This window comes from Bidens hawaiensis, unplaced genomic scaffold (genome assembly GCF_021521415.1).
Source record: "Bidens hawaiensis isolate Kalapana, Puna unplaced genomic scaffold, B.hawaiensis_p1.1 tig00038478_1, whole genome shotgun sequence".
Classification (NCBI taxonomy): Eukaryota; Viridiplantae; Streptophyta; class Magnoliopsida; order Asterales; family Asteraceae; genus Bidens; species Bidens hawaiensis.
Window position 1 is genome coordinate 83,955 of NW_027505545.1, and position 25,724 is coordinate 109,678.

Here is a 25,724-nt window from a genome sequence, read left to right on the forward strand (position 1 = left end):
TCTTACTGAAGAATTTGTAAAGACTAGCAACAGCTTGGATGCCAGGGATGTCATTGCAAAAGTTCTTACTCGAATGCCCACTAGTACTATCCGAGATCTTGCTGTTTTGTTTATGGTTGATGTAGGACAGAAAGAGCTTGACGAGTTAAAACTTTTGGGCAAGGCAATTCTTGAACTGAATTGCTCAATGGAATTGAAGTTGAAGTTTCTTATGTCACTCAGAGATTAGTATGTGATGATGATTCATGGTGTGTTTTTATGTGTGTCACCCAGATATTAGTAGTAATAAAATTTGTATGTTTGTGATGGTGTGTTTTGGTAATAATAAAATTTTTATGTTTGTGTTAAAACATTGATTCAACATGTAACTATTATCTTAAGGTGCATTACAAACTGTTAATAGAAGACTAGAGATCTCCATAACAAGTATCTTAAAGTACATAGCAGTCAGTTTTGAAATCATTCAAATTTTTTGTTGCCTTATCTTAAGTTCAGCAATCAACTCTTCTCCGGTTAAACGAGTGTCGTCATTTTCATGGAATAGCAGTGCATTCTTGATAAGAGTATTTCTGTGTTGGTTTGTATCCGAGAGGGGATTTTGCACAAATACTTTAACCTCAACTCTTTTAGCTGTCTTTTTTGTTCAGGGCCTTCCTTTTGGAGATTACACCCCCATGGTCTCTTCCCATCATATTTCTCCATGTGTCTCATAGCAAAAATACCACAATCTATTCCATTACTTTTTGTTCTCCATCTCATCTTCAATCTATTGATTGCTGCTACTTGGATTTGCTGAGTAATGGGGTGTTTGATTGTTTTAAGATACATGCAAAAAAACGTTTCTCTACACAAAATAGAAAGCAATTTAAGTATTTTGACAATTTTTATAACAGGTATGTAAGTTTTCTGGGTAAAGGTATATATGTTTACCGGTGTATCAGGAGTCTTTCCGTATCTTTCTTCAAAATTCTCTCTAATTGCTTTTGATTTGTATTCTAAGCTTTTAAACTTTGCATTAGCTGATATTTCTTGATTTGCACTGTTGTCAAGTAATTCTATCACTCCTGTTTGAAGATTGAAGGTAACCAAAAAGAAATGATCGCGTTGTATTATTGGCACGAGCACTATAGCAACCTCCTTGAGTGATAGAATTTCACTCCTTGCCATTTCTCTTTCGATGTTGTCTGAAAACACATCCAGTCTTTCTTTGTCTGTGAAACCCCTTGACTCAGAATAATGGTCACTTGTCTGTATAATAATTAAAATGCAGATGATTAAAACGTTTATTGTGCGTTTTCTAATAGTGCAAACAAAATAGATTAATTTGTACCAGCACATTGCTTGAAGCAAAGAATCTGAACGGTGATGCTGCAGATTTTTTATTTTCTTCATAGTTCATTATATAGCTGAATGCATCCATTGCATTGGCGGCTATATAAATGCCAGGACAGAAGCTTTCACATACCACCTTGAACGATTCTATATGAGTGGACTTGTAGACCTCCTCCCAAATGTCTCCAAGACAAAAAAAATATATACTCTGAAATTATTTCTTCATCTTCCGTGACACCAGCGGATACGTCAACCTCTCTCAGAAGATATGGAGAGTTCAGTGCATCTGGGCTATCACTTGTTGACAATCCGATGTCAACTGTTAAACATAAAACAACTCACATTAAATTTGACTGAAAATAATTGTAACTATAATTAAATACCTTAAACCCCTTTTGGTTTTTATTTATAATTAAATACCCTCTTTTAATGTCGCAAGCACTGTATTAACAACTTCATCAACATCTGAATCAACTGCATCACACAAATGTAATAAGTTTAAAATAACAGCATAAGTTTTAAGAGCGTTTTAATTATACTAATAATTAATTTAGCCCAAATACCTTTCTGAGCAGCCACTGGACCACCAACACCAACATTTGAATCAACTGCATCACACAGATGTAATAAGTTTAAAATAACAACATAAGTGTTTTAAGAGCGTTTTAATTATACTAATAATTAATTTAGCCCAAATACCTTTCTGAGCAGCCACTGGACCACCAACACCAACATCTGAATCAACTGCATCACACAGATGTAATAAGTTTAAAATAACAGCATAAGTGTTTTAAGAGCGTTTTAATTATACTAATAATTAATTTAGCCCAAATACCTTTCTGAGCAGCCACTGGACCACCAACACCAACATCTGAATCAACTGCATCACACAGATGTAATAAGTTTAAAATAACAACATAAGTGTTTTAAGAGCGTTTTAATTATACTAATAATTAATTTAGCCCAAATACCTTTCTGAGCAGCCACTGGACCACCAACACCAACATCTGAATCTTGTGTTTTAGGGACCACATTATTAGTGAATCTGTTTTCCCATTCACAACATCTAGCAAAGATATTCTCATTTGATGGATCTCTATCGTTTCCTTGGCGGACCAACTCGTTGATCTCGGGGCAAATTTTATCAAATTTCTTCAACTTGTTATCCATTGCCTTATTCCAAGACTGTAAAAAGAAAATATAGTTATTGTTAATTCAAAAACATTTTCAATTTATCCCAGCCAGTTTTAATGGAGTTAAATAATAGTTAACAAGCACGATAGGCATTTGCAAACTTAAAGGTGAATAATCGCTTACATAATCATCCAAATCTTGTTCAGCTGTTTGATCGGCATTATCTGTTTCAGATGCAATTTGACCATCTGTTTTTTAATTACATATAATGTTGTATTACATAAAATGCATGTAGAGATAAGAGAGATGAGAGTTTTTTAGAAGAAAATAACAAGTTTAATACCAAGTTCTTGTTTCTCCTCAGCTGCAGTGTTTTCTTCAACTCCAGGCTTACCGCCAGCACTAATCGTCACAACAGCGGTAGCAGCAGCAGCCGCAGCAGTAGTCTCATCAAGTCTCTTCCCGGCAGCACTAACTGTCATAGCAGCAGTATCAGCAACAGCACCATCAGCAGTCTCATCAAGTCCCTTCCCGGCAGCACTAACGGTCACAGCAGCAGCAGCCGCATCAATCCCTTTCCCGTCAACACTAAACTTCATAGCAGCAGCAGTAACCTCAGTAGCATCTTCTTCTAAGGGAGGACCATTATTCTCCAAGTATTTTTCCATCTTATTAAGAATAGTTGTTGTTATGTAGTTGACTGCAGTCGTTGTGACGGGAGTCTCAAATGGACCATATTTTTTCTGGTATTCATGCGTGTAAAGCATCACAAGGAAGGTCATCGGACCGCCGTATTGAACGTTGATACCTCTCCATTCTTCCTTTGTCGTTTTCAAGTTTTCAATAACATAGCTGCACCAGTCCATATTTGGAATATCCGAGGTTTTATCAATTGCGGCGATGAATCGTTGATTGACTGTTGTTGATTTTGTCACAAATCCTATACAGGTGTTGACCAACACAAGGAAATTAATCTTAAACAGTTCACCAACTCCTTGATCCGCGGCCAGTTTGTCTTTTTCACATGCTTTATATATATTCTTGAGTTTGTCGGGAATTGATTTTTGAACAAATCTATAGTAACATCTTCCCCCAATCTTGGTCTACTCTTGCCTAAAACATGAATCTTACCCATTGGTATCCCCAACACTTCATGTACTTTTTGTGGTGTTATCTTAATAACACCGCTCCCAATGTTCAATTCATTTAAACGGTTATTATAGTTCATGAGCAACCAATATCCCAAAGTTGTTGGAGTTTGGGTTACTTGAAGTCTTAACATTGACCCGAAACCCATTTCTTCCACACAAGTTTTTTGGGCAGTGGTCATTGCCTTCACTGCATCAACAATATTACAAGGTGCACACCTATTCATAAATTTTTGTCTACAAATTCAACAAAAGGTTGTCCCCTCTCGGCTGGCTTCTTTTCTTTAATGGCTCTCTTTTTTGGACGCTGAAAGTCCGGGCCAGAGGTGCTGTGTTCCACTTGTTTCCGCTTTGACAACAACCTGTCGATTTTTGTGTCAATGTCTGAATCAGAGTCTGCTTCCACAACATGTTTTGTTTTCCCCACTGGAGCAACTTTTTTAGTCTTCCTTTTATCAGTCTTGTTTTTTTCGACAACTGAATCACATACATACAATAAAACACGGGGGTAGGGGATAACAACAAGAATCACAAGGAAACAAAAAACTCTTATCAAACATCACAATGATAAATTCTCATACCAAAGCCATAACACGCTAATCATACGCATATAACATGTTTTAATATTATACATAGATTTAAAAAACAAGGATACGTATTACAATAACAACACGCTTATCAAACGCATTAATACATAAGAAGATTCAAACAAATGCTTACATTTTAAGATTAAGTAAACCTAAAACGCTAAAATATCATAAAGTAACACCTGTTCCATCTTCATTCTGAGACCTATCGTGCTTTTACTTCGTCCTTGGTTCCATTCCAGAAGTAGATGAGTTAGGGTTCTTCATTTTGGTTACGTTCCAGAAGTAGATGAGTGACTTACGAGGGTAGTTATTTGACCCTTTTAAACCACTCGAGCTTGTGCTTGTGCTTCACAGTAGAAACGAATTGTCGACGGTTTTTAGGAATTTTGACTTACTTTTATCCATGTTCCAGAAGTAGATGAGTGACTTACGAGGGTAGTTATTTGACCTTTTAAAAGAAGGCGCGTGCTTTTAAATTTTAATCGTACGGTTAGTATTTTATAGTAGAAAATATATATATATATAATATTAGTGGGTGGTGGTGGGTTCAGGTGTTCATGATGGTGGTGGACGGTGGCGGAGGTGAAGTGGTTCGTGGTGGAGGATGTGTGGTGGTGGGTGGTGGTGGTAGGCAGTGGGTGCGGATGTCAGTGGTGGTGGTGGTGGTGGTGGTGGGTAGTGGGTGGTGGTGGTTGATGGGTATAAATATATATATATATATATATATATATATATATATATATATATTTATATATAATATTAGTGGGTGGTGGTGGTGTGGTGGGTGGTTGTGGTGGGTGGTGGTGGAGTGTGGTTAGTGGTTGGTGCTGGGGGTCGTTGTGGCGAATGTAGGCGGTGGTGTGTAGTATGATTGCGGATATGTAATACATGAGACAATGACGGTGCTATCCCGTATGATAACCATGATGATTGGCCCAATTATGACGAGACAATGCTAATATAACTACCTGGGTTGGTGGTGGTTATCATATTGATACTGCTAACCTATATATATGGTTTGCTTACGCCAACCCATACGATGGCGACTGTAGCTCGTATGACGAGCATGACGTCTATGATGATGATCACACATATATATGATGAGGACCAATTATATGTACCTATATGACAATACGCCACACAGGCGCACGGGTGCACACACACACACATATATATATAATATATATATGTGTGTGTGTGTGTGTGTTGATGATGATGGTGACACCGATGTTTAATGACATGTAACCCGTATGATCGACGACGACCATGATAACGTATACGATGGTCATACTGATGGTAGAATGTACGACTGATCATGTCGTTTGATGACGACAACAATTCATAAGATGGTGCCGACAGTGATCGCTAATATTGGGCGTTTTGTTTACGATAACCCATACGATGCTGACTACATCACGTACATGGCAATCGGATGCTGATGATGATAATGGAGATGTGTGACGATGATGAAGACACTGATAGCGAGATATATGTTACCCGTATGATCAACGCCGACTACGATAGCCTATACAATGACCACGTTGATTACCCGCAAGTCTGATGATGATGTCGTTTCATGGTGATGGTGATCGATGATTATGATGATGATAACCACTATAATACATGATAACGATGATAACTTTATGATGTTGATCATCATCATAACACATATGGTGATGATGATAACCTAGAAGATGATAATGATACAAAACTACATATGATAATGATAACACTAGAATGTTATGAGCCTCTCTATTACGAAGTTGTAAATCTTATCCAGAAAATCTTACTAACGGTTAAGATAATACTTCAATAATGGATAAAATTTCAAATTTATTTAAAAAATACGATTTATTAAACGAACTCAACTTTTAACGAAATTTAATACCGGAATGTTAGTAAAAAAAACTAAAAGTAAGACTATGTTTTTATACTATTTTTTTAAAAGTTATAAAAAAAACCAAAATATATAAATAATTAAATGTGTAGAAATAAATAAAACCAGAATTCAAAACCCTTTTAACTTCAAAACCCTAAATCGACTTCTACTTCGCTTTACTGTAATTCGTAGACATCGCTTATCCTGGTAAGAACATAAAAATGTCAACGTCTCAATAATGGGGTTAAGTTCCTGGTAGATATCGACAGCGATTCCATGAGTAGGATGGTATGTTAATGTTATCTGGTTAATTTTTTTTATGAAACATTTTACAGTTGTGCAACATATACATTCTAAGAACATTTTTTGTGTTACTTATAGCTCATTCCTAAAGCTGTTCAACCAATGTTTGCTGACATGAAATCGAATACCGGCTATTGTTTGATTTATGATCAAAGTGGTAGAACGTTTTCTGTTGTTATAATCAAAGTACTTGATGACTTTTATTTTGGAACCGGTTGGACTGAATTAATCAGAGAATGTTGTATACAAGCTGGAATATATGTTGTTTTTTAGCTTAAATCAAGATCTATGTTGAATATGTTTACTTTCAAAAGAAACGTAAATGATCAATCCGGTACTATGATATGTATTCCAGTCAGAAACTGACACGCCCATTACTTAGTAAGTTTTAATTTCTGTTTTTAATGATTGTTTCCAAATTCAAATGTCTTTTAATTAACATGTTTAACAGGATTTCCCTGAGTGGTACGTGATTCAAGAATTTGGTGAAAATTGGATGAATTTGCTTTTTGAGCTTATTGCTCCAGATAGAGTGTTGTTTAACGTTTCATGTCATTGGGATGGAATGGGTTATAGGCTAGAGGATGGATGGATTGAGATTTTTAAACAAACCAACTTGAAAGGTGGTTCGTTTGTTGTGTTTGAAATCATATCAGATAAGACATTTTATATTAATATCTTTCATGAAGATGGCATAGAATTTATTCTTCCTGGTCCAAATCAGTTGTTTCTCAACTATCAATTAAGCAATCAAGGTAGTTCCTCCCAAAACCCAATTCATCTTGATGAGCAAGATGATGACTCTAAAATCGTCTTCCACATGAACGTCACCAGGAAATTGGTAAATTGAATTTTTAAATTTCTTTTTTATTTACTAGTATATTTGAAATTTGCTTTTCACAGCGTCTTCCGCGTCACATTGCCACCAAGATTGATGCCTATGATGTAATGCCAATCACTTTGGTCAATCCCGAAGGTCGTAAAAAAAATGAGACTTCATGGTGAACTGTCGGGCCTGAAATTCAGATATCGGTTACCAAAATGGAAAAAATTCAAGGTGGAAAATGAAATACAGATTGGTGATAAATGCAGATTTGAATATGACTTCAATGAAGTTACGTTGTTAGTTTCAAAAGTTGATTATTGATTTGGTGATGTTTGGAACATTTGGGAAATATTTGGTGACGTGTTTGGTGAATTTTGGAACATTTGTGATTTGGTTGGTTATTTGTATATGTATGGTTGTATTGATACACTTTTTAGTTTATTGTGTTGAATGTTGGTTGGTTAGCTTTTAAATGCTTTAATTTTATAGTTTCTTGTATCATCTATTTTGTTTTTCACTCTTATTTTGTTTCATGGAATGTATTGTAATAGTGCCTTTTGTATGAAAACTTTTAATGAATGGTAATTATGGTTAAATCTAAAAATAAAACAAAAACCACTTTGTTAAAAAACACTATTACGCTTATAACACGCTAATATACATAAACATATATAAATATCCTAATACGCAATACACGCTTATCCAACCATCTTCTGTCAAAGTGCCTATTTTCAGCCACAGGTTCTCTGCCGTAAAAACTATGCCAATAATCTATTGGTTCTTAGTTAAAAGGGAGCCAAAACTCAAAAAGCTCCAAAATATTGGCTCCAAATATTCAAAAACTCCAAATTACATTTAACACTCCAAAAATCAAATTACACTCCAAATTATTAAAAATTTTCCACTCCACAAATCAGCCGACAGTGATTTATACTCCAAATTACACTCCAAATTATTAAAAACAATTGAAGATGAAGCTTATAGATGAAAGAATCGAAGAAGAACATGTTTTATACTCCGATGAGGAAGCCAACTATGACGACGACGCTCAATCAGACGACACTGAAGGCTACTCCAGCGAGGAAGCCAACGACGACGACGGTCAAGCAGACGAGGTTATAGGGACGATGGTTATCGAACCCCTCAACAGTTTGGAGGCTGAACCCCTCAACAGTTTTGCTACTACAAAAAAACCTACAAAGGGGTTGACGAGGTTACCTAAGCTGCGTACCCAATATGCAAACTCTGGTGGTGTCAAACTGGCAGTGGATTTTGGATAATCTGGGTAGGTTCACTGGCCAAAACAGATCAAAGTTTGCAAGTTTTTTAGGGGATGTTGTAAGGGAAATAGTTGGCTTGAGACATTTAAGTTGGAGGGAGGTTACAAAGGAGCTTAGAGATAAACTGTGGGAACAAATAACGGTTATTCTTAATTTTTATTTGTGCATTTTATATTTTGAGAAGTAATTTATCTTTATTGTATTATATTTTGCAGAAATATTTTGAGATTGAGGCGTCTCACAGGCCTTCTGTGATGAATCGGCTCGGACACCTTCTTCGGGATTTCAGAAGAAAAATGTATGCCAAATACATTATGCCGAACATCGGTAAACTTCTGAAGCTGAACGCGATACCCAAGGGACACAGAACGATGATTAGGCAAGAAACTGGGATCGCTTCGTTGAGTACACACAATCAGAGTTGTTTCTGGTATATATCCTCTACTCTGCAAACATAGATTGATCGACTATATATGGTTTATGTTTTTTGTTTAAATATAATGAAATGATTATAATGTGTGGTTGAAGAAAAAATTGGCTTCATCAAATGGAGCTCGAGCAAAGAATGTTTTTGATCATCACATGGGACAAGGGGGTTACACCTACCTTCGAGAGAAACTAGTAATCACCGTCAGCTGCTTTCTCTATAGTTCAATGATTTTGTTGGTTATGTGTCTAACGCATGACCGTCAGCTTCTTTCTCTTGAATATTTTACAAGGTCAAAAAGAAGGAAATTGGACCGGATGAGATCCCCGGCCGTGCATTAATGTGGATGAAAGGAAGGGAGGACAAAGATGGTGCATACAAGAATGTTGTTGTCGAAGGCGTGGCAACCAAATTAGTATGTTTTAGTATTAAACTTTTTAAATCATGTTAAAGTCAATTCATTGCCTTATATTGGTGTCAAAAAAATTGAGTCTGTATAACTTGTCTTAACACTTTATGTAGATACATAAGCGTGTTACAAGTGTATTATAATATTTGTTTTCTTGCAGGCTCAGCATGAGGAGCAGATCGTCTCCGGAGCCCTGGCACTTGAACCGTGCACAGATGCCGTCACCTTAGTGCTTGGCAAAGAGAAAGGTGGGTTTTTAAAAGGGATTGGGTACGGATTGACAACAGGTAAATATTGGGGTGTGAGTCGGGTAAAAGGCTCGTTTAAGCAACGGATTGCCCAACTTGAGTATGAGGCGGTGCAGAGAGATGAAGTGGTGAACAGGTTGATGACTCTACTTGAATCCACGAGTGCTATGCTAGCAATCCGTGAGAAGGAACAGTTAGCATTTGAGGCCAGGTTCAGACATCTCGAAGGATTGTTGCCGCAAATGTCGGCAAGTCAAGTAAGTGACGTATGCTACATATTATTAATGCATTCGACATACATAATTGGCACTGTTTTTGTCACAATTCGTAGGTAAATCCTGTTCCCAACCAGGTTGGTTCTAACCAAAGTACTAGTGTTGTGGCGCAAAATAAAATGTCAGCACCAGTAAGTATCTGACAGTTTCTTTGTTTATTACAACTTTCCATGTGATTTTTCATTTTCCATAACCTAATAAATTGATTTGTAGACCAGTTCTGTGGGAAACATCTTAACCTCAGGTGAGGCTGTGCAACAAGAATCCGCTTCTCAGGTAACCATTTGACAGTTTGATTGATTTGTTTTAATAATTAACTTTTCATGTGAGTGTGCTGATTTTGCATAAGTTAATTGTAGCCCAAGTCTGCGGATAAAATAGTTGTCGAAACGGTACCCGCTCCCCATATCGCGACATCAGTACTTATTTGACAATTTTATTACTTTTTATAATTCGTTTCCAATGTGAGTGTGCTCATTTTCTATTACCGAATTGCAGGCCAAGTCTGTGGAAAAAAGTGTTGACCAAACGGTACCCGCTCCCCATATCGCGACATTAGTAAGCATTTGACAATTTCAGTACTTTTTATAATTCGTTTCCAATGTGAGTGTGCTCATTTTCTATTTACCGAATTGTAGGCCAAGTCTGTGGAAAAAAGTGTTGACCAAATGGTAGTCGATCCCCATAGTGCGACATCAGTAAGTATTTGGCAGTTTTAGTTTTTATATTTTATAACCTAATAAGTCCTAACAATTCCAATTTCTGTTATATTACCAATGAAGCCTGTAGAGAACAATGTTGACCAAGCATCAACACAACTACACCACACTCCGGATAGTTACGGCTCGAAAAAACCATCAGTAAGTATTTGGCAATTTCAGTTTTTCCTTTAATTGTTGATTGATTCATTGAATGGTTTTTAGGTAAAACGGAGAAGCCGTAAAAGAAAAGTTGATGTATCTACGGATGAAGCTTCCCCACATGCTGAAATAAAGGTATGTACTGCGCGAAACATTGTTAATTTCCCACCAACATGGGTATGTACTTATATATTAACTTCAACTAAGCCATCTTAATTTCACATGCTGGTTTATAGGTGTATGAGTGTCGTTTGTGTGTGCATGACAAGCGTAACAAGGTGGCAAATGGTAAAGTTTATTGGTCACCGGTTCCACAACAGTTGCATGGAAAAGCAATCCCGGAAGGTTGCTATAAAGTTAGTATTGATGAAGTCATAAAGGAACAAGCAATTATTCCTTGTGAGGTAGGTGAATAGTGACTGTTGGCAACGCACGTGGTTCTTTTGTTGCTTGGCCAGAACACCTAATCTTATGTGACCAGGAGGTTTGTTCCCTTTTAACTTAACCGAACAAATATCTATGTTCATTTTCATTAAGTTTAAAAAATGAACACTTGTGTTCGTTTATGTTCGTTTGTTTATAATCTAAACTAACGTAATTGAACAAAGATAAACGAACTTCCAGCCGAAAGGTTCACGAACAGTTAAACGAACGTTCGGTTCGTCTGCAGGCCTACTATTTTGTTCTATTCAATTACAAAATACGACATTAATTATACATATTTGTTTTTCATATTCTGTTGTTCCAGCTACCACCACTCCCATCCTCAAAAGAACCAGACAGAGCTGGCAAGAAGCCAAAGGTAAAGTACACAACGATAGACAGGGTGACCAAACAGAAGACAAGGAGCAGTGCCAAAAAACCGACGCCTTAGGTAGTCGTTATTTTTGTATTTTGTAAGATATTTTGCATATACATTTGCTTAAGTGAATATTATTGTTAATATAATTTGTTTCTAATTTTGTTTTGTCATGCTTGCTTATAGCTGTTTTATATTACTGCACAAAAAATAAAAATAATTATATATTGCCTAATTACACATAATTTGGCCACATAGAACACATTAAATAGGTGTGGCCAAAAGTACCTGAAATTACAAAAATTAGAGTCTATAAATGACCATTAGCCACAACATAAACATTTTTGTGTGACGAAAAGTATGATAATAGTCACACTTTAAAAGCATTATATGTGACAAACGGTAAAGACAATGGCCACACCACAAACAACAAAAGAGTGTTTGAGTGGAAACTTCACATTTTTAGCCACATTGACAACAACCTCCAGTGTCTATATGATATTATTAGCCACACAGTACCTCACTATGTGTGACGAAAAGTTTGACAATAGCCACACTTTAAATTAGGAAAAGCATTATGTGTGACAAACGATAAAGACAATGGCCACACCACAAACAACAAAAGAGTGTTTGAGTGGCAACTTTACATTTTTAGCCACATTGACAACAACCTCCGGTGTCTATATGATATTATTAGCCACACAGTACCTCACTATGTGTGACGAAAAGTTTGATAATAGCCATACTTTAAATTAGGAAAAGCATTATGTGTGACAAACGGTAAGACAATGGCCACACCACAAAAGAGTGTTTGAGTGGCAACTTCACATTTTTAGCCACATTGACAACAACCTTTAGTGTCTATATGATATTATTAGCCACACAGTACCTCACTATATGTGACGAAAAGTTTGACAATAGCCACACTTTAAATTAGGAAAAACATTATGTGTGACAAACGGTAAGAGAATGGCCACACCACAAACTATAAAAGAGTTTTTGACTAGCAAGTTCACATTTTTAGCCACATTTACAATAACCTACAGTGTCTATAAGTTATGATTAGCCACACAATACTTCACTATGTGTGATGAAAAGTTTTACAATAGCCACACTTTATATTAGGAAAAACTTTTTGTGTGACAAACGGTAAGACAATGGCCACACTATAATCTACAAAGGAGTTTTTGAGTGGCAAGTAAATATATTTAGCCACTTTTAATGTAATATCCAGTGTCTATATAATATAATTAGCCACACTATTATTAAATTTAAGTGGCCATTGCTTTGCTATATCCACACGGTATAGGTCACAATGCACGCTTAACGCAACCCTATTGGCCACATTATTATAAAATTCATGTGGCTGAAACATTAATTCATGTGGCTATATGCGTGCAATGGTCACTCATAGTAAATACTCATGTGGCCATTTTCTACCGTTTAGCCACACTTATTGGAGAGGCTTCTTGATGGCCAGCAACTAATGCCTGTACCCTTTAGCCACACTTATTACCACATGAGGCCACCAAAAACTGTGTGTGACCATATCATACCCACGGTGTCGCGACCTTTGGCCACATATGACCTGAACCAAATGTGTGTGGCTAAAGGCCTACGGCCACACTTTTTTCGTGTGGCCGAAGGTCAATTTTCACGTAGTGGGGTGATGGTGGTGCTAGATGGTAATAGTGGTAGTGGTGGGTGGTGGTGATGGTGGTGGTAGAAAGCGGTGGTGGTTGGTGGGGTAGAAGGCGGTGATGGGTGGTGGTGTTTGAAGATGGTGGTGGCGGACAGTGGTGGTGGACGTTGGGTGGTGGTGGTGCTGGATGGTGATAGTGGTAGTGGTGGGTGGTGGCGTTGGAAGAAGGCGGTGGTGGGTGGTGGACGATGTCGGTGGCGGACGATGGATGGTGGGGTGGGCGGCGGTGGTGGTGACGGTGGACAATGGGTGTTGGTAGGGTGTGGTGTTTTAACCTTCTGCAGACCTTATAAGATCTCAGAAGTGGATGAGCCAAGTCTGTACCAAGAAGAGCTTGTGTAGATGTTTTTTAATGAAACGTCTTCGAGAAAACAAACAGTCCGCAGATGGAAATGTCTATGCGTGATCTGCATGGCGCAGATAAAAAAGGCGGCGTACACGTTTTTCAGAAAAACGAACAATCTGCAGATGGAAATGTCTACGCGTGATCTGCATGGCGCAGACAAAAAAGGCAGCGTAGACGTTTTTCAGAAAAACAAACATCACTTAAATGTTTTTACAAACATATTTAGTTTGACGGGTATTGCTCTCACTCAATTACCTCTAATTCTTTTAAGGTTAAACCATTAATGGCAAGTCCTAACACAATTTTAAAAGCCGGTTTTTTAGGATTCTTCACCAATTTATGGAAGAGGTACCCTTAGGTATTTCACACATTCGTTGATTTGTATCTTTTTTACACATGTCAATCAATGTTATAGTGTTATATCAATTTAAGGTTAAACCATTAATGACAAGTTCTAACACAATTTTAAAAGCCGGGTTCTTAGGATTCTTCACCAATTTATGAAACGAGGTAGCCTAAGGTATTTCACACCTTCGCTAAAACTGCATCTTTTTTATATATATCACTCGTGTTATATTATCACTATCACCATATTCATTAAAGTTATTTAAACTTATATATATCAATGTATATTGATTTTCTTACTTTATTAGTAGGATAAGAGTTCAACAGGCTATTACTCAATTAAAATACGCTCCCAAAGTGTTTTTAGGGTTCCTCACTTATTGCAGCAACAAGATTGACTTATTTTTGTATAAGTCCGTGAAAATTAAATTTATTTCAAAATATGTCATGTGTGCTCTATTAGCAGATCCGTCTCTTTTGCTATAATTAACTATATTTTGGCATACACTACATGTGCTCTATTAGTGGCGAATTCATCACTAGGTTAGTCGATCAAACAACATGGCTAAATGTAAACAACTTTCCAAAAGTGGGGTGTTCTGGGTTATGGTGTCGTTCCAAGCAACGACGACGGAATAGGATTCCAAATATTTGTTATAATCTATTTTATTCATGGTCCATAACTCAAAACCATCACGTATGTATCTAGTCTTGTGTGGCTACATGCGTTCAAGCATCAACTTGTACCAGAGCCGGCCCTACAAGCTTAGTAAGTAAAGCTAGGGCTTTAGGCCCCCAAAATTTTGAGGCCTCGTTTTTATATTAAAAAAAATAAAATTTATTATACATATAATATTATTACTACAATTTTGTTATCATTTCTTTGCTGTAGTGTACTGGTAACTGTCCCATTTTCCAACCCGCAAGACCCAAGTTCGAGTCTTAATAGCAACATCATCTTTTTTTACTTTTTACGAGCTTCAACTTAAGTGGTGGGACATAGAGGTGCACGAAAAACCCGTACCCGGAACCGGTTTTTTATACCCGGGTATTCTATACCCGAAACCGGAACCGACCCTACCCGCAGGGTATGGATAGGGTATGCATTTTGAGGTCAATACCCGCACCCGGAACCGTACCCGATTTATACCCGTAAATACCCGGACCCGGTCATACCCTATACCCGATACCCAGCTATACCCGATACCCGATACCGATTTTCTGATACCCGAAATAATACATGAGTTTTTATAGTATATTTTTATGTTTACTTCACAACTTTATATTTAAGTTTTAGTAAAATGCATATAATAATTTGTAATTAAGTGGATTTATAGTTTTTGTAATATAGTTTAATTATTTTTATACATTACAAAGCAAATTTAAATCTTAAAAAATGTATTAAAAATTACAAATTCAAAACCGGGTATTAATACCCGGTCGTACCCGGTTCCAATACCCGAACCCGATCATACCCTACCCGGGTACATAGGGTTGAGTTTTTCTCCTCAATACCCTACCCGAACCCTACCCGATTTCTCTCAATACCCGATTTTCCAATACCCGATCATACCCGAAACCGGTTCCATACCCGAACCCGGATATTAGAAAAAACCCGATTTGTGCACCTCTAGTGGGACAGGCCTCTTTACTTCTTTCCGGCCCAAAAAAGCATGTCCAACTTATGATTATATTTTTTTTTTCAATTCTCTATAGGAAAGTTTTTTTTCTTTTACGTATTCCTTTTTTTAACTTTCTTTTTAGTATTTGTATTATACATGGATTTTTTACTCACACAATTTTGTATCAAAGTTACTGAACTAAAAGATTGTGTACTAAGACAATTTTGTATCATGGTTACTGAACAAAACGTAAGCTGGATTTTTCTATTCACAAATTATTTATATGTTGTGGTTGGTTCAGAAGGATAGGTTTTGAATTTTGATTATATTTTATAATAACGCATCAAATTTTGTTAATTGGTCACACATTTAAATACTTTTAAAACCGTTAATCGAATAAAGACAATGCAAAAGGCCTCCAAACTTTTACTCAGCTTTAGGCCGCCTAAACGGTTGGGCCGCCACCGACTTGTACACAAACCACACAAGAATCACCAACTTTGTGGAGCCATGATTAATGATTCTCAAGCATTCAGCAAAGCCACCATTTCATGAGAAAGAAAAAACATTCATTTCACTAAAGTTGGATGCACAAAAACATAGAAAATACTTCAGGATTCAGATAAACTCTCTTTTTCTACTAGTCCCAGCAGCCATCTTAATTACTACTCGCAAGCTACGCCACACCATGGTTTCTAACAACATCGCCTTTATTTGATCCTCGGGCACGTCCCTGCTTTGCTGCAAAGAAACAAAACATTAAAACCGAATATTAATTAATAAAGCCACTATGTACGGACATGTTTATTTTGTCACAAGAAAAACTTCATATATATTAAGGTTTTAAAGATATAAATGTACCTGACCGCGGTATAGATCAAGAGTGAAGCCATCGAGACAGTTATTATATACAACATTTTGGGTATCTATACCAAGATTACTCAGAGTCTTTGCGACTGAATGCAACAGACCCGGTCTCCAACTGCATCACATGTGTATGATCACTATCCCGCCTTCTCGTTTTCTCACCTCGATCTACGCATAATTAATACACAAAAAAGATTTGTCACCAAAACAGCATTACTTTTATATATTTTTAGGCTAATGTATCATTACTCCTCTTATAAACAATAAAGTAAAATTAGTAAACATACCCTAGTTGGATGTTGAGAAACCTCTTCTAGGGCGGCAATAGGGGCGACGGCTGGCTCAATTAAAGGGGGTGACTCAAGTTCGAGCTTAAGTTTATTTATTTTATCCGATAGATCTTTAATATGGTTGATCGCATCCCAAGTGTGGATGCCCGATCCAACTGTTGAACATTATATAATTAAAAACATAAAATCATAACATGAAGAGAGAGATAGATATATACATAAAATATGATCAATAATTATTTCTTACCCTAGTTATTTTCGGAACCACAGACCGGAGGGATATTAGTCGTTGGTTCAACAATTTGCTCGGCGTTTCCTTTCTGCTGACAAATTACTAGACGGGATCCCCTTTAATTTTCGCTAGAGCTACCTTTAGTGACCAGCAGTATGTTTTTCCAGATGGAAGGAGCCCCATCAGTGACGTTTTCTGCTAACAAATTCTTTGACGGAATCTCCTTCCTGATCTCCTTATTGATTTTGGACCAGTGACGGGCCCATGATTTTTTTATCATCGTTTTCAATGGCGATTTCTTTGTTCATCCCATATATATGATATCAAAGCAGAACTATCAAGTTCACCAGGAACAACCGAATCTTCCATTATCGCGGGAGGGAAATTCTGTGAAGGACCAAATTGATCAAACCCCGTTTCAAATGCTAAAGCAGGAGTAAACTCTAGACTGTTGTCAAACATGAAATTGGATATATAATAGATTATTATTATTGTTGTTCATTTCATATTCATTTCCACAATTGTTCAATTTCATGTTAATGAAAAGGTTTAGAGAGAGAAAAAGGCAATGGCTCAGTGATAAATATATATATATATATATATATATATATATATATTATCTGGAGTTTTAATTAGTAATCTGTATACGTTATAGAATTACGTACTATGATGCATGTACGTGTTTCAAGATTATTTCACTTTGTAACAAACTTTTTGTTTTTATATATTCACTGAGAATTACATAAAGTTTTCTGTACGTTAATGTGATCTCTTTGAGCTGCTAAATTTATGAGGATTGGCCTGGGTGTATCATCAATTCATCATACACACTTGAATTACGTACGTTATATTAGACCTCACCTCAAAGAGAAACTAGTGTGATGAATGTTCACCTTTTTTTTTAAATACCTATTATACCAAATTGGACCCACAAGACTCACCTTAAACAGGGACGTCTGCGCAGAAACCAACTGGATCCGCAGGACCAACCATGCTCAGAGACGTGACGTCCTTACGCGCAGTACGCAAGCTGGTCCCGCAGGAAATGCCTCCCAATGGTGAAGGACTCCGCCTGTCCCCGCAGCCTCGGATACAAGCCATTAGGGAAGGCCACCCGCACAGCAAGGCTACACGCACAAGGCACTTAGCTCTCAACCTCAGTGTCACCTGAAGGAATGAGCGAAGCCGGGAACAATCCCGCACAAGGGCGGGAGGGGGAATACTCCCGCCCAAATAAGCCAGTCCGTACGATACAGGAAGATCTTCTGTACTGTACCTGACGAGGTATGGGAAAAAGATCTGACTAAAGATACGACAGCTTATGGACAACAGTATGGCGAGCAGCATGCTCCTACACTGTTTGTCACTATTAGCCGCTGCCTACTCACCAACTCTTGTCATACCACGTGCGTAGCTGGCAGTTGGTGGAAAAGGAATAGTATACAGCAGGTCTGGTCACTATCAGCCGCTACCTACCCACCAACTACCAGCAGGACACGTGCGTAGGCTACTGTTGGTGGAACAGGAACACTGTTGCAGCCGGCCATACCTCCTTGGAAACCTACCTTCGGCTATAAATACCACAAATGGTATGACCATCTCATCTTATCATATCTTATCTTATATCATATTATACCTGATATCTGCTCTAGCAATCTCTTAATATACATTTATATTTAAAGAGCAATCTAGTCTGACTCTCACGCCGGAGGGTGGTCACAAGGAGGAACCCCCCCCCCTTCTCAGTGACGAGCTCACGGTGTCTGTTTTGCAGGTTATCAGAAGAACCATCTTCCAAGGGTCTAACCCCTCGTGGGAAACATCTCTTCAACCCCCAGGTTACCAGTAATCTGTCCGGGGCTCGGTTAGTGTTTCTTCATTGGCGCCATCCGTGCATAAAGCTAGAACTTTATCTCTCCAGTTTTTTCAAACTTTCTACAAAAGATGGTTAGAGAAATTCCGGTAACCACAACCCCAGCTACTGGGGTGAATACCGGTAACACAGTTTTTACAAACACTACCCCGGTTACCCAAGCCGGGACAAGTGAAGTAAATTTTACGAACACTACCCCAGTTACTCAAGCTGGGGCAAGTGCAGTAAATGATCGCCTACTGGGATCCACTGATACCCAGCTTGAGAAACGAAGACTCCCCCGCCAAACTCTCGATGAAGTTAAGGCATGGGCGGAGGCACGACAAAAAGAATTCCAGGCTGAGTTGGACGAACGCTTGCGTTCCATACAACAGGCCGACGAACTCGAATACTGGGAGGATGAATCGGAGGAATCCGACTCCGACGCGAACCCCCGCCATAGGGCAAAAGGGAAGCGTAAGGAAATGGAATCCCAACCGAAAAGGCATTTTGGACAAGCCTTCAAACCAAAAAGCACAGGTGGAAGTCCACGAGACTTCTCCAAAACGTTCAGACCAAACGTAGCAAATGCGGGAACGTCCAAATTTGCAAGGGACATTGCGGAAGCAATCGCCCCAAAGAGTGCCAAACAAATGCCTAACATAGGCACATATGACGGTATATCTGATCCAGACGATCATTTGAACAGATTCATAGCTGGGGCAACCGTCAGCAATTGGACGGAACCCACGTGGTGCTACATGTTCCAAATGACGCTGGTTGGGGCTGCTAGAGCTTGGTTTGATCGTCTACCGGTCAACCACATCTATGACTGGGCAGACTTCCAGCAGAAGTTTAGCCAACACTTCAGCCAGCAATGGAAGTATACCGAGGAGCAATGGACAATCCTCAAATGCATACGAGAAGAAGATGAATCTCTGCCAAACTTCATCACTCGCTTCAACTCAAAGAAGCTAAGTTTGGGCAATATCAGCGTAGATCTTGTTCGCGCTGCCTTCATCCAGGGCGCGCATGACCCAGAGCTCATCCGCACCCTAACGGGTAAAGATGGCATGCCATCCACATGGGATGCCATCATGACAGCAGCAAAACGCTATGCGGAAACGGAGAAGCAACTGGGTAGAGATCTCCCACAGAGCACAAACCTCTACACTCAGAAGACGAGGGAAGACAACGTCCTCACCGCCCGACTAAATAAAAAGTGGAAGCAAGGCATTTGGCAGTCAAGGGTAAACTTTGACACCTCATCCGGCTTGCAACATCGATTGGGCGGAAGGGATAATGCACAGCCGCACCGGAACTCCAGATGGACGCCACTCAGCAAAAGCGTCACTGAGATATTCGCCACTGAAGAGCTCCCGTGGCCAAAGCCTCCAATAATCCGACATCGTCACGATGCTGATCGGAGCAAATACTGTGACTTTCACAAGACAAAAGGCCACAACACTGAAGAATGCACAGACGTAAAAGACATGGTCGAAGCATTTGTCAGAGATGGGACGCTCGCGCACCTCGTGGCGCAATAAAGGCTGAGCAGGCGGGTGCGTGTAGAACCCCAGCTGGGGAAAACACGAATCAAAATTCCAACTTCAATATCGAGACTACATGCTGCGTAAAGAACGAGATCCCGAACCAGGTGCGTATCGGCTCGATGGCACTCCCATCCCAACATGGAAGGGAGCTCATTTACACAGTTTGCATGTAAATCAATTCCAATTTGTAAAGAAAAGGCCAAGAGCCACTTCTAATGGAAATGATTCTCTTTAAGAACATCGAAGCTGATGATTTTACATTTATACTTTTCTGAACACTAATATGCCGGTTTTCACCGCATAATTACGTGAAGTCATTGCGTGGGAAGGCGGTCCTACCCGCACGAACCCAATAACGTGGCAAACCTTCACGCAGGTCAGTTGAAGGGGAAGAGTTCAATTATCCCATTAAATGAAAGTGCCGGTCTATCCGCATGAATCATTAAAGGAAACTGAACACTAACCTATTGACAACCGCGCGTCGAACGGTTCAAAACAAAATTCTTAAAAGGATGAGGAAAACCTACACGCAGGTCAGATAAGGGTAAAGTTTTGCCATCCTACTAAGTGCAAGTGACGGTTCTACCCGCACAATCACGAAAGAGGAAGCAAAACTTCACACCTATTATCAACCACGTTCAAAGGTTAACTTATCCTCAAAGGATGAGGAAAACCTACACGCAGGTCAGATAAGGGTAAAGTTTTGCCATCCTACTAAGTGCAAGTGACGGTTCTACCCGCACAATCACGAAAGAGGAAGCAAAACTTCACACCTATTATCAACCACGTTCAAAGGTTAACTTATCCTCAAAAGGATGAGGAAAACCTACACGCAGGTCAGATGAAGGTTAAAGTTTAGCCATCCTACTAAGTGCAAGTGACGGTTCTAACCGCACAATCACGAAAGAGGAAGCAAAACTTTAACCCATTATCAACCACGTTCAACAGGTCAACTTATTCTAAACACTTGGAAAATTGCTAATTTAAACTAAGTATGCAAGTCACAAGTTTATAAAGCAAGGAATCCAAAGAAGGAAATAACAATCTTATACGCAAAAAGATTTATATTTCACAAATGAATTATTACAAGAATGGCCGGGTAACTACCCGCCTACGAAAAGAAAATAAATACATCCGTACAAGACTATCCTAGCAATGGGAAGGGATCTTCGGGATCAAGCCTCAGGGCCGCCTCCACTTGGACCCGCTCCATCAGAAGAACGGGGCGGTTCGAGGAAGGCTTTAAGGACAGCTAACCCATCATCAGCAGCAGCTACTTGGTTCACCTTCTCCACCACTGGATGCGGGAAGGCGGCGTATTGATTTACTGCTTGGTCATATATGGCTTCAGTATCAACATTGTACAAAGGGAAGTTGGAAGGTGGGAAGCATTTCTCAACGAACCCTAGACCAAGCAGGAAGCCGGCCCGTTCCCCATCCTCGTGAGAAGCATTGAGGGCTGCACTCATAGCATCGTCGTAGGATGTCTCTGAGAAGACCCGATGCACAACCTACAAAGAAAATACAAGTGTCAAACACCTTTTCTATGTACAAAGGAAAGCGTGAAGACGTAAAGCTAAAATACCTGAGGCAACGCTTCTCGAAGAAGCCATTCCTTGGCAACCAGGGCTTGGGCGCAGGCGCGTTCGGCTTCGCTCTTATTAAGATTGGCAAGAAGCACTTCCTTTGCAGCAGCCTCTTCAACGCCCTTAAGCTTCCGCTCGGTATGGTCAAGCACGCCCCTCTGGTCCAAGATCTCTTGGAGCTTCTTGGCATCTTCCATCGCCAAGGCATCATGAGCACGTTGGAGAGCCTCTAATTTGGCCTTGAGCTCCTCGTTCTCCATGCGTAAAGGCTCAGCAACGGCTTCAGCCTTGGTGGCCCTCTCAGTCGCGCTCCTCGCAGTCTCCTTAGCCAGCCGAAACTGTTCGTTAACAGCTTGGGCAGCCTTGGAGCGGGCCTCGAGTCGCGCTTGAACTTCAACCTCGAGGGCCTTGAAGGCCTTCTCCTTCTCCGCAGCAGCTGCGGTCAACCGTTGGTTCTCCTCCCGAAGAGCCCGCGCCTGAGATACGTCCTTGGCGCGAGCTGCTTTCAACTTGTCGTTTTCATGACAAAGCAGCTCGACGCGCGGCTGCATCCGGGCCTGGAGAACCCGAAGCTCATTGGTTAGCCTACCCTCCTGGTAGCTAGCCATGGCTTCCCCCAACGCACCATGAGGAGCAGCGTGGCGAGCCCAGTCCACGCACTCCACAGGGGTACGAAGGGTTGTTCCTCGGCGTATGTTCCATCGCGGAACATACACTTCATTGGAATCCGACACTGCAAAAAACAAAAAAGCAGTTAGGAAAAAGATGATAAAAATAATAGTAAAAAGGGGGCCAAAGGAACCCTACGCACCTGTAGGGTCTATAACAGGCCGATAACCGCCGAACCCATCACCTGAACCCAAAGGAAACCCATCCAAAAGGTCAGGCAGATGGGAAGGTGGCAAAGACTGGCGAGTACTCCCATGCGTACCTGATGGGCCGGCCATCGGTGCCGGTGGCCGGGGCATGGTGGTAGCCGCCGCAGTCGCTGCCGCAGAATCCGCAGCAATCGTAACCGCCGGCTCGGTGAAGGATGCTGTAAAAATCGCACTCACGGCCGGCGGTGACGTCAACTCGGCTGGAACAGTCGGCTCAGAGTGAGCAACTGAACCAGCGGGAGCAGGCGCATGCGCCTGGGTCGACGCCTCAGGTAGGCTGACCAAGCCTACCGTCATCGGCGGAGAGGTACTACTCGGTACTTCACCCTGGAATGCGTCAACATCCACGCCTGCACAAGAAGATAAGTGTTTAAATAAATTTAGTGAAATCTACAAAGATAAGGATGTTTGTACTTACGGGTTTTCTTGAGCCTGAACGTACGGACGGGCGGGGACAAGCCAGATGGGGCCGGTCTCTTGATGCCGGTCACCGTCGTCGTCGTTTCTCCGGAGGTAACAGTCGTAGCCTCCGGAACAGTGGTCTTCTCACCACCGGGGTTCCCCGCCACCTCTTCACTATCTGACTCGGTGTCAGATAGAAGCACCGGTTCAGCTGTGGAGGCCACCTTCTCCTTCCCTTTCCCGCCGGCAGCCTTCTTCTTCCGCACAAGCGGAGGACCATCTGCGGATTCCTCAGAAGAAGACAGGATGTAAGGAAATCCAGCAGCGGGTACAGCATTGAGGGGTTGAGGATAGAATATCGCCTTACCTGGCCGCCGGTGGCTCAGGATCTCTTGGCCCGGCGGATAGACCTCCACAAACCGATCCGCCGTTTGCTCCAGGATGGGCAACTCATTCTCGTCTAAAGCACGAGTGCCCACCCGCACGGGACCGTCAGCTTCCCGCGGGTACAGGAGCGACTCCAAGTCATTCCCCTCTGAAAGAAAAGAAACAGTTAGAAGACAAACTAATATCAGCAAGAAAGACAAGACATACCATAAGGAATAGAGTTCAAACCGTATTCGAGAAGGATGGGAAACCGAGACGCCTCTTTCCATACCCGGCTCATCCCCAGCATCACCATCCCGGACTCCGCAAACCGGTAAACCGGAGATTGGACCCGGGATATCTTCGCGAACCATTCCGCCTCCTGGTAACTGGAAGCGTGAAGGCTCGGAAGCGCTTGACCCTTCTTAAACTTCATGGTAATGGGGATGGCGCGGGCAGAGATGTAGAAGAACTCCCGCTTCCACGATCGGAGACTGCGCTCGGTCACGCAGATCTTCAAACCCTTAATACGGGTTGTCAGGGTGTACCACCCCTGGACGCACCTCCAAGTATAGAAGGTCATCAGGCGGTCCACGTAGGGCTCAATACCCAGAATCCGGCACACCCACTCGAAGTGCCGGACCTTGGCAATCGCCATCGGATGCACCTCGGTCAGGTGCACACCGTGCCTCTCCAGGACACGGTACACAAACTTTGTCAATGGGAACCTAAGGTTCCCATAAACAAAGAATGCAGCATATACCCCGATCTTGCCACTGGGGGCATCGTACACAGTCTGGTGGGATTCAGGAAACTCAGGCTCAAGAGACTCAAGCATGAATTTCCTGACGATATACTGGTACTGATCGACAGGTAGAGCACACTGGCACTCGCCAGCAGTACTCCTATCGTCGGCTACAGCTTCAGCATCATGGGAAGACATTTTGCAGAAAGAAGAAAGTGATTTCGGGAAAATGCTTGCCTGAAAAGGGGAGTATTTGCCGGAAATCACTAAGAAGAAGAAGAAAGGTGAAAGTGTGGATTACAAAGAGGCCTCTCCCCCTTTATATACTAATCGCAATTAATGCGGTGAATTTAATGCGGAGGAGAGAGAAATCGAAGGTGCAATGAAACTATGACACGTGGCAAAAAGCAGGCTGGCAACAGCTGTTGACAGGACGTGTGCCAGTAATTTCGCGGCCACGCGCCCGAAAAATCGCGCCCACGCGCCTGAAAAAGCATCTGGAATGACCATATAACGTCACGTCACCATAACTTCCTGCACGTCCTGACACAGTCAGAAGAAACTGTCGCACGACGTTTCAGAGGTTTGGACTGTTCCTATCTTTCCACCAACCTTTCAAATTTCAAAATTCAAAATTTAAAAATATTAAAAAGTAAGCGGGAAAATACCCCCTTACCTTGGCAAACAAGTAACCGTAAGACGGATTCGGGTACAGTGTTAAGGCAAAGCCCTTCACATACCTAGCACCCGCAGGGAATTGAAGCCAAGAAAACCTTGGCGAACAAGTAACCGTAAGACGGATGCGGGTACAGTGTTAAGGCAAAACCCTTCACATACCTAGCACCCGCAGGGAATTGAAGCCAAGAAAACCTTGGCGAACAAGTAACCGTAAGACGGATGCGGGTACAGTGTTAAGGCAAAACCCTTCACATACCTAGCACCCGCAGGGAATTGAAGCCAAGTACCTCGGCAACCAAGTAACTATAAGACGGGTGCGGGTACAGTGTAAAGGCAAAACCCTTCACATACCTAGCACCCGCAGGGAATTGACGCCAGGAATACCTTGGAAGTAAAGTAACCGTAAGACGAGGGCAGGTACAGTGTTAAGGCAAAACCCTTCACATACCTAGCGCTCCGCTGGGAATTGAAACCAAGAAGGATCTTCTGGGCAATGCTTGCGGAAACGGAAATAACATCCCCGCATAGCGGGAACGTCGAGAACTACGTTGTTTGAAGCTCCAGGATGGAATTGGTGGTTTTAACATAATTGATCACTATGTTCAAAACTACCAAAACCTCATGGAGAATCCACACAAGTGGGACTCAACGCTCCTGACTTGCGAGGAGGTTACAGACCTACCCGCATCATACCCAAAGACCAAGCAGGAAACTCGGGAATTTCTGCAAGTGACAAGGACTTCCGCGGGA

The 25,724-nt window shown here is 40.8% G+C and overlaps 1 long non-coding RNA gene across 1 annotated transcript; it reads right to left on the reverse strand.

Annotated features, from left to right (window-relative positions):
- Positions 1-1,894: 1,894 nt before the first annotated feature.
- Positions 1,895-12,065, reverse strand: LOC143613852 (uncharacterized). Its single transcript, XR_013150194.1, has 3 exons — positions 11,964-12,065; positions 2,320-2,377; positions 1,895-2,035 (listed from the first exon to the last, which is right to left on the reverse strand). It is a non-coding gene; the product is annotated as an uncharacterized LOC143613852 (long non-coding RNA).
- Positions 12,066-25,724: the final 13,659 nt, after the last annotated feature.